Here is a 9,152-nt window from a genome sequence, read left to right as displayed (position 1 = left end):
AGGAGATAAGACCTGTGAAAATCTATGGTAAACCCTAAGGTGCTATACCAATGTTATTTCCCCTGTTCACCTCTAGTCCATCCTAGGCAGGCATGCCACTTATACTGTGGAAACTGGGAGAAATCAAACAATATTCATGGGGGAATTCCCTGGTGGTCCAGCGGTTAGGACTGCTGTTTCCATTTCAGGGTGCCATGGGTTAGATCCCTGGTTGGGGAACTAAGATCCCACAAGTACGCTTAAGAAAGAAAGAAAGAAACCCAAAAGACAAAACAGAAAAACAAGATTCTCAGGCCAACCCTCTGGGTGTGGTTTCTCAGAAAAACTAACTGGGTCAGTCAGAGGAAGCTATGTAAGTCGTGGGACCCAGAATAAAAATTGAGAATTTCAAGATGGCGGCAGCAGAGCATTGAAACTAAGCCTGGGGCCCTTGCAAGCATCAGACCCTGTTCATCTGCTCAGGTAGCAAAGCCATAAAGCTAAACATGACTTCAGTATATTCAGAGCAACGTGAGATTTGCAAAATGCATCCACTAATGCAAATGGGTCCAAGTATTTAGATCGCAAAGGTGCTAACTTTGGGGAAAGGGGATGAGAAGGTCTTTAAGATCTATAAAACATGTAGCTATAGAGACAGCATTAAGGAAGAGTTCAAGATATTGGAAGAGGAAGGATTTCTTTTCAGGATAAAAAGCTAAATCAAAACACAACTGATCCTCCAGTCAGGATAACTTCATTTCCACCTTAGCTCTATGAGATGCTGATTGAGTCTTTGGAGATGATGTCAGGGGCTGTGCTTTGTATATTGTAAGCTTGTAAACTGCAAAACAAAGTGTAAACTTTTACCATTGCCATTTTTAAGGGTAGTTCTTGGTCCTTTTAGAAAAGACAGACACACATTCTGTGTTGGTCGCCACCTAGATGCAGTTGTATACTCCCTCCAAGGCAACAGATAGAGAGGATTTTGCGTGTGTGCTAAGTCACTTCAGTTGTGTCTGACTCTTTGCAAACCTATGAACTGGCTCACCAGGCTCCTCTATCCATGGGGATCCTTCAGGCAAGAATATTGGAGTGGGTTGCCATGCCCTCCTCCAGGGCATCTTCCCAACCCAGGGATTGAACCCGTGTCTCTAATGTCTCTTGCATTGACAGGTGGGTTCTTTACCACTAGGAACCCCCCTTCACCTAGGAAGCCCCAGGAAGGACTTTATAGTCTCCCAAATCAGCCTCTCCCTCTGTCTCTCTCTCCCTCTTTTTTTCTAGTTTCCACTGCCTCTGGGCTAAAAAGAAAAGCAAACCACCCTATCAGTTTGTTAATTTTTTGTGTAACCTGCATGGACGTCTTTGCCTTGCTCAAAAGGGCAGTTAGGGTGGGAGGAAACGCTGGACATAGTTACCCAGCCTGACCTTCCTTGGGTTGTGACGCCAGAGCTGTGTTTACCTAGCTGAAGGGCTGGGAATGTTGGAATGGAGGGAGGAGACTGCATGGATGATTCGGGAGACTACACCAGCTCTCATTTTCCTGCTGATTTGCCAGCTGTTCTGAGCGGCAAAGAGAGAAGAAATTTGTAAACTTCTCTATCATGTGGCTTCGTCTATTCCCTTTCTCATATCTTTTCCAAAAACCTTTTTCAATAAACACAAGTAGACAGCAAAGGATGTCTAGGAGAGCAAACTCATATTTCCTCAAGGGTAGATTTTTGGCATCTGCAGAAAAGTCTCCAGTGCTACTGTTCTTTCCTTCACATCTTGAAGGTACTGGAAAAAATAAAGGGACGTGATGCTCCCTTATTTACTGCATCTGGGTGAGGTAGAAAGTTCGTGATTCCTATCACAGAATACGTTCAACATATGGGCTTCCCAGGAGGTGCTAGTGGTAAAGAACCCACCTGCCAATGCAGGAGTCGTAAAAGACACGGGTTCGATCCCTGGGTGGAGAAGATCCTCTGGAGGAGGGCATGGCAGCCCACTCCAGTGTTCTTGTCTGGAGGATCCCATGGACAGAGGAGCCTGGGCGGGCTGCGATCCATAGGGTGACAAATAGTCGGACATGACTGAGGTGACTTAGCACACACACACATATATCTACTGTGGACCAAAAATATACCAGGCACCACATGGGGCTGATGGAGAGCAAGTCAAATAAAGTGCAATTTCTTTGGGAAACTGTATGTTCCTCAAAAACTGTCTTATTCCACTTTGTATCCTTAATGCACAACAGAGTGCTAAAACGCAGTAATTGCTCCATAAATATTTGTGGAGGGCCTCTTTGCTCACAGAAGTCATTGTCTTTAGCTGAGCAATACTAGACTCTCTGCATATAATCTAGGAAAGAGTTGGCAGTGTCCTTAAAGCTACAATGTTATCTTTGGCCAGAGGAGGAAATAACTACTTTACAACAATAATTAGCATTTATCAAGTAAACACTTTTTCAGGTACTGTGAGAACCACTACTCATGGATCAACTTGTTTAATCCTTTTGTCATAATAACCCAATGAGGTAAGCGCTTTTGTTATCCTTGTTTTACGGTAAGACTCTAAACCAAAAAAAGGTAAAATAACTTGCCCAAGTTTGAATAGAAACTGGCTCCACAGGCCTTGTTTCTAATCTCCAAAATTACAGCTGCCTAATCCTTCCAGAACCAAGCACAGAAGACCAAATTAAAACAGGGGCTCTGGAACGTCTTTTGACTATGATCCACAATTTAAAAAAATTTTTTTATACCAATACCTGTATAAAACTGAAGCAAAAGTTTCAAGAAAAGATACTTATCTAAATTACATTTTTTCCATCATTTTCTTTTTTTTTTTTTTGAAGCTTGCTACCATCAGTTAATTTGATTTCACAATGCATAGCTTAAAAAACCCTGGGTGAGGGAAAAGAATTCAAGATTACCTGGCTGACTCTGAGCTTGCTGTACTTAAAATGGATTCTCTGAAATTTCTCTATTGGGCCAAATATACTGCAATGTTTGTCATGCATCCAAGCCCCTTTTAGGCCCCTCGGAGCCCGAGCCTAAGGAAGGAAGGAAATCCTTCCTCTCCTCATCTTCTGTTACTTCACTGCTCCAGGCTGCCATCTTGGGTTTAGATTTGGCTCCAGCCAACAAAGGTCCATATAGTCAGAGCTATGGTTTTTCCAGTAGTCATGGACAGATGTGAGAGTTGGACCATAAAGAAGGCTGAGTTATGAAGAACTGATGCTTTTGAATTGTGGTGCTAGAGAAGATTCTTGCGAGTCTGTTGGACAGCAAGGAGGTCAAACCAGTCAATCCTAAAGGAAATCAACCCTGAATATTCACTGGAAGGACTGGTGGTGAAGCTGAAGCTCCAATACTTTGGCTGCCTGAGGTGACGAGCCAACTCATTGGAAAAGACCCTGATGCTGGGAAAGACTGAGGGCAGGAGGAGAAAGGGGCAACAGAGGATGAGATGGTTTGATGGCACCACCGACTCAATGGATATGAGCTTGAGCAAGCTCCGGGAGATAGTGAAGGACAGGGAAGCCTGGCGTGCTGCAGTCCATGGGATCACAAAGAGTCGGATGTTGACTGAGAACTGAACACAACAACCAGCCGTATCTGCATTTCTGGTCCATGAGAAGCAGGCACCTTTGCCCCTTACCCTCTCCCCTCCACTGAGGATGAAAGTGCCCCCTTCTCTCTGCCCTGTTGGCTAAGGCCAGTCCAGCTACAGCTTCTCATACAATTTTTATGTCCCACTTCCTAACTGAGGGCCCACAAGCTCTCTGTTGGATACACTTGAAGGGGCTACAGACAGAGTACACTGCTATTTATCTCCAAAGGAACGTTCCCTCTTCCCCTCTTCAACTCCACTCCCCCATAAGTAGAAGATGGGTGGTGGGCAGAACAGCTTCACATTCTTTTAGCCTGGCCTAGATTTCCTAGGATTTAGTATTGAAATATGGGGGATTTAGCATATCTATTACAGAGATTTTCTCCTTGGCAAGCTCTTCCAAAAGCAGGATGAAAAGAAAGGCTTCATATTCACATCATTTTACAGATGGATGGGCTATGGGTAAGTGGAGGGAAAGGCAGAGAATGATCAGAGGCTTGGCGTCTGGGATAAGCAGAGTCTGGAGATTACCAGGGAACATGAGCTTGCCGTGGAGGGTCCATATGTGATGGAATGAAGACTTATATGTGTCTGTGAACTTTCTGCCTTTTTACTACCTCAACTAAAAGGTTGATCTCAGCATTGCTAGCTCTATCCTGTGTCTAAAACACTCCAGCTAGTAGAGGAAAGAGCCAAGCAAAGATTAAGCTGCCGTGTCTGCAAAAACTGCAAATTCACAGGGAGCTCAGCTCAGTGATCTGTGATGACTTAGAGGAGTGGGATGGGAGGGGTGGTGGGGGGGAGTCTCAAGAGGGAGGGGATAGATGTATACATAGAGCTGATTCAGGGGCTTCCCCGATAATCTGCTGGCAATGCAGTAGACCCAGGAGATGCTGGTTGGATGCCTGTGTTGGGAAGGTACAATGGAGGAGGAAATGGCAACTCACTCCAGGATTACTGCCTGAAAAACCCCATGGACAAAGGAGCCTGGTGGGCTCCAAACAGTCACAAAGAGTCAGATACAACTGAATGACTAAATGTGAGCGTGATAGCTGATTCATGATGTCATACTGCAGAAACTGACATAACATTGTAAGGCAATTATACTCCAATTTAAAAAATAACTTTTAAAAATAAAGGTGCTAACTGATGGGCCTGGGGATTGTCCTCACCTACCACTCCACCATCCATAGCTCCCAGACTCCCATATACTCAACTCCTCCAGGACTGGGAGGCTAAGCCTGAGTCTACTAAGACTTATTCCCACCTATAATGGGTGAAGACCTGGGTTCCACACTCAGCTCTGAAATTTTCTGCCAACACAGTTCAAGTGGGTCTGAGTTTACTTTTGACTTCCAGTTTCTTCATCTGAAGTGTAGTTACAATAACACCTAGCAGGATGCCTCAGACTTCTTGTGAGGAACAATGAAGTGATGTGAGTAAAGATACATTGAAGCTCCTGGTACAATCACTACAGTTTACCACCCGGCAATAGATAAGATGGAGAGAATGTAACCACTCCCATCTTGAATCTCTATAGTGGAACATGAGGACCTTACTCTTCTTTTGAATGTTCAATGTGTGCCTCGTTATCTATACTTGACTTTTAAAAGTATATTCTTACAAAGAACAGGATCTCCTTCATGTAGTTAATCTGTTGCAGTGATATTTCACATTAGCCATCCCTTTGCAAGACTGTTTCAAAAGAAATGAAGTAAACTTTCAAAAGGGGCAGAGAATCCAAGATAACACTTCCTACTATCTTCTAAAACTTCAAAAAAGTATTCAAACCAAAGCAATAGGAAACAACAGAGAATAGGCCTAGCTGGTTAGACGAAGAGTTAGGGGGAAATCCTGTTTTTGAAATGTGGTGGAAATCTCAGAATATTAGCATTACATTTTGTCAGGTTCAGGAGATAGATTTGAAAAAAAAAAAACAACAAAAAACACTTCATTTGACACATCCATTTGTCATGGATGGGAAGCCTTTAATTCATTTGAAATATAAGCAAATCTGTAAGCAAAACAACCCCCCGGGCAAAGGTAGAAAATATTTTGAAGGCTCAGAGAGGCTGAAAAGAGACCTGAGATTAACCTGAAATTCCCATGTGTGACTCCTAGTTAGAAGCAGGTATTTTGTTTATGTGGAGCCAAGGCAGAACCCACAACAGGGAATCCTCTTGAAGCCCCCGAAGGAGCGACTCTTCTAGGATTTATATCCATCTGCTTCCTGAAAAGTGCTTTCAGTGCTGTCTCTTACACATACAAATGAAATTGTTGACATGGAAATTGAGGACGTGAACCCTGAGGGAGGAGGGTGTGAGTAGGTTAATCCATCCAAGCAGAAGTTTAAATATTTCCTAGCAATGGAGCCCTTTAATCAACCGTAGTTTCTACCAGACAGTTGAGAGTGCTGCCTTAAACTATGGAGAGTGGGGAGGGGCAGAGGTCCGCTGGCTTGCCCATTGCCCAGGGCACATCCACTAGGCTCTGCAGCTCTTTGGAGAGCATTTTGAAAATTAGGGTTCTAGGCAATTATAGGTACTGTGATTGAACACTAGCCCTGAGCTAGCTGCCTGCAAATCAAGATAAAAAGGGAGATATTGTGGATCACCTTTTCTTCCTTCAATAAAACAAAAGTTTTCTTTAGTCTCTCTGAAACATTCTAATTTAATATAAAGAACGCTGTTCGGAGTGGCTGAAGGATGGATGGCATATACTAAGATCATTTCCTTCGGAATTAGATAATAGTAGTGGATATTTGTCTTTTTTTTTTTAATGCCCAGTATCAGAAGCTTCCCAGGTGGCACTGGTGATAAAGAACCGGCCTGCCAAAGCAGGAGACGCAGGATCGATCCCTGGGTTGGGAAGATCCCCGGAGAAGGACAAGGCAACCCACTCCAGTATTCTTGCCTGGAGAAATCCATGGACAGAGGAGCCTGACAGGCTACAGTCCATGGGGTTGCAAAGAGTTGGACATGACTGAGCACACACATGCACAGTGTCAGAACCCCTTCTGATAAATATATATATATATGTGATAAATATATTAGGGAATTTATTTCCCGCTGTGTGAGCCTTGCTAGAAAAGTTCCTCTCAAGAGAAGCTGAAATAGCCAGTACTCAGTTTTCCAGCCCCTTTTGCAGGTAACACATGGGCACATGGCCGAAGCTCGGCCTATCTGATCCTAATCACATAAACATTGGTTTCTAGGGCAGCAGAGCCAGGCAGCAGTGTGGAGGGCATGGATCTGCTGGCGTTTGATGGGAAGTTGTGACTTCCCTAGTTAGCAGCAGAGGCACTGCCCTCAGTGAATTAGCTCTTTGTGGTCATTCTGGCCCTGCTTTGAGGTCCCCTTTGCTCAGAGGTCCCCTTTTCCCACCCAGTCTCCAGCTTTCCCATCTATTCCCTGAGCTACCCATCATCCTTCCAGTAAATTCCTTTCTAGCCTAAATCAGCCAGAATCCATTTGCTTCTTACAAACAGATTCCCAGCTGAGACGTAACTGCGAGGCTGTCTGCTATGGGAAATATAAAAGATCAAACAGTGCTGTGCCTAGGTGCTCAGTCGTGTCCGACTCTTTGTGACCCCATGGACTGTGGCCCGCCAGGCTCCTCTGGCCATGGGGATTCTCCAGGCAAGAATACTGGAGTTGATTGCCCTGCAAGGGCTCTTCCCAACCCAGGTCTCTCGCAATACAGGAGTATTCTTTACCGTCTGAGCCACCAGGGCCTGTTCAAACTCAACCTCTGCTATCCCAGAGTAAAGTCTGTGGCCAAAATGCAGAGAGACACAAAAGATTTAAATTAGGTTTGCATTACCAAACAACCTAGGTTTTAGAAATTTAAAGGTAAGTTAAGTTTTCTGGGACTTCCCTGATGGTCCAGTGGTTAAGATCCCACACTTCCACTACAAGTTCTACTGGATGGGGAACCAAGATCCTGCAAGCCATGTGGCCAAAAAATTTTTTGGGTCCTTTTGACCTCTGTATCTGCCTTTTGGCCATGCTTGCTGACTTTACAACCTACCCTCTTCCTAAGATGAAGCTCCACTCTGCACAGCAATGGTGAGCACACAAGACTCTTAAATGTACAGTGACTAGCAGCAACCCCTTTCACTGCACACCCCTCGGCAGCTATGCTTCCTCCACGTTGTCCTGAGTGACCCAGGTAACTAGTACTGGTTTAGAGCATTAACCTTAGTAACTTCTATTAAGACTAACACCCTAGGGGTCATTTCATGCGTGCGTGTGTGCTTCCTTAGTCGCTCAGTCATCTCTGACTCCTTGCAACCCCATAGACTGTAGCCCACCAGGTTCCTCTGTCCCTGGGATTCTCCAGGCATCAATACTGGAGAGGGTAGCCATTCCCTTCTCCAAGGGATCTTCCTGACCCAAGGATGGAACACTGGCCTCCTGCATTGCAGGTGGATTCTTTACAGTCTGAGCCACCAGGGAAGCCCTGGGGGCATTTCATATCTAGTTCCAAAGAGAAATATTGCAAATACTTTACAGATGATGCCTTTGTATCTTCTTTGCTCTCAATTCAACTGCTCACACCCGTTTCCATTAGAGATAGAGAAAAGAGAAGAAGAGAAGGGGGAAGACAGAAGCGGGAGAGGAGGAGAGCCTGAACAAGAGGTACAGGATGAAGGGGAGAGGGGAGGGAAGAGGTCATCTACTTTGTTTCACATCAGGGTTTCTGGCTTAGTTTGTTCAGGCTACTATGCAAAATATCGTAGACTGGATGACTCAGGGACAGCAGAAATTTATTTCTCACAGTTCTGAAGGCTGGAAGTCTGAGATCATGGAGCCAGTATGGTCCAGTCCTCCTGTGACACCCTCTTCCAGTTTGCAGACTGTCCACTGCTCATTGTATCCTCACACAGTGGAAAGACAGTGAGAGAGCTCACTGGGGTCTTTTTCTTTTTGTTCTTTTTTGGGGGCTGCAATGGGTCTTCCTTACTGCATGTGGGCTTTCCCTAGTTGTGACAAATAGTCTACTTGGCAGTTGCAGTGTGCAGGCTTCTCATTGCAGTGGCTTCTCTTGTTGCAGAGCATGGATCGGCTCAAGAGCACAAGCTCAATAGCTGTGGTGCATGCATGGGCTTAGTTGCCCTGAAGCAATGTGAAATCTTCCCTGACCAGGGGTTTACATTTATCTGTGTGGGATTTTCCAGGCAAGAATACTGGAGTGGGCTGCCATTTCCTTCTCCAATTTAACTACAGTGATCTGCAAAATTTCTTATCTAAAAAATGACATTTTGCATCACAATCCAACATGCACACATATATAATATACATATACATATATAAAAGTGAAACAAAAGTTTTGCCTAAAACATCTACCCTGCATATTAACTTTTTGAGGCCCCTCCCTGTTTTTTAAGCGGTTTTAGGTTTACAAGAAAATCGACAGGAAAGAACAGAAATCCCCCCATATACTCCCTCCCCTCACACGCGTAGCCATTATAAACTGAGTGGTACTTATTTTTTAAACCAAGGATGAACTGCATTAACACATCAAAGCTTAGGTCATTGATCTTTCTTTTCTTTGTATTTAAAGCTGTAATATTT

The sequence above is a fragment of the Cervus canadensis genome, chromosome 14 (assembly GCF_019320065.1).
Source record: "Cervus canadensis isolate Bull #8, Minnesota chromosome 14, ASM1932006v1, whole genome shotgun sequence".
NCBI lineage: Eukaryota > Metazoa > Chordata > Mammalia > Artiodactyla > Cervidae > Cervus > Cervus canadensis.
Note: the sequence above shows the minus strand (reverse complement) of the source record.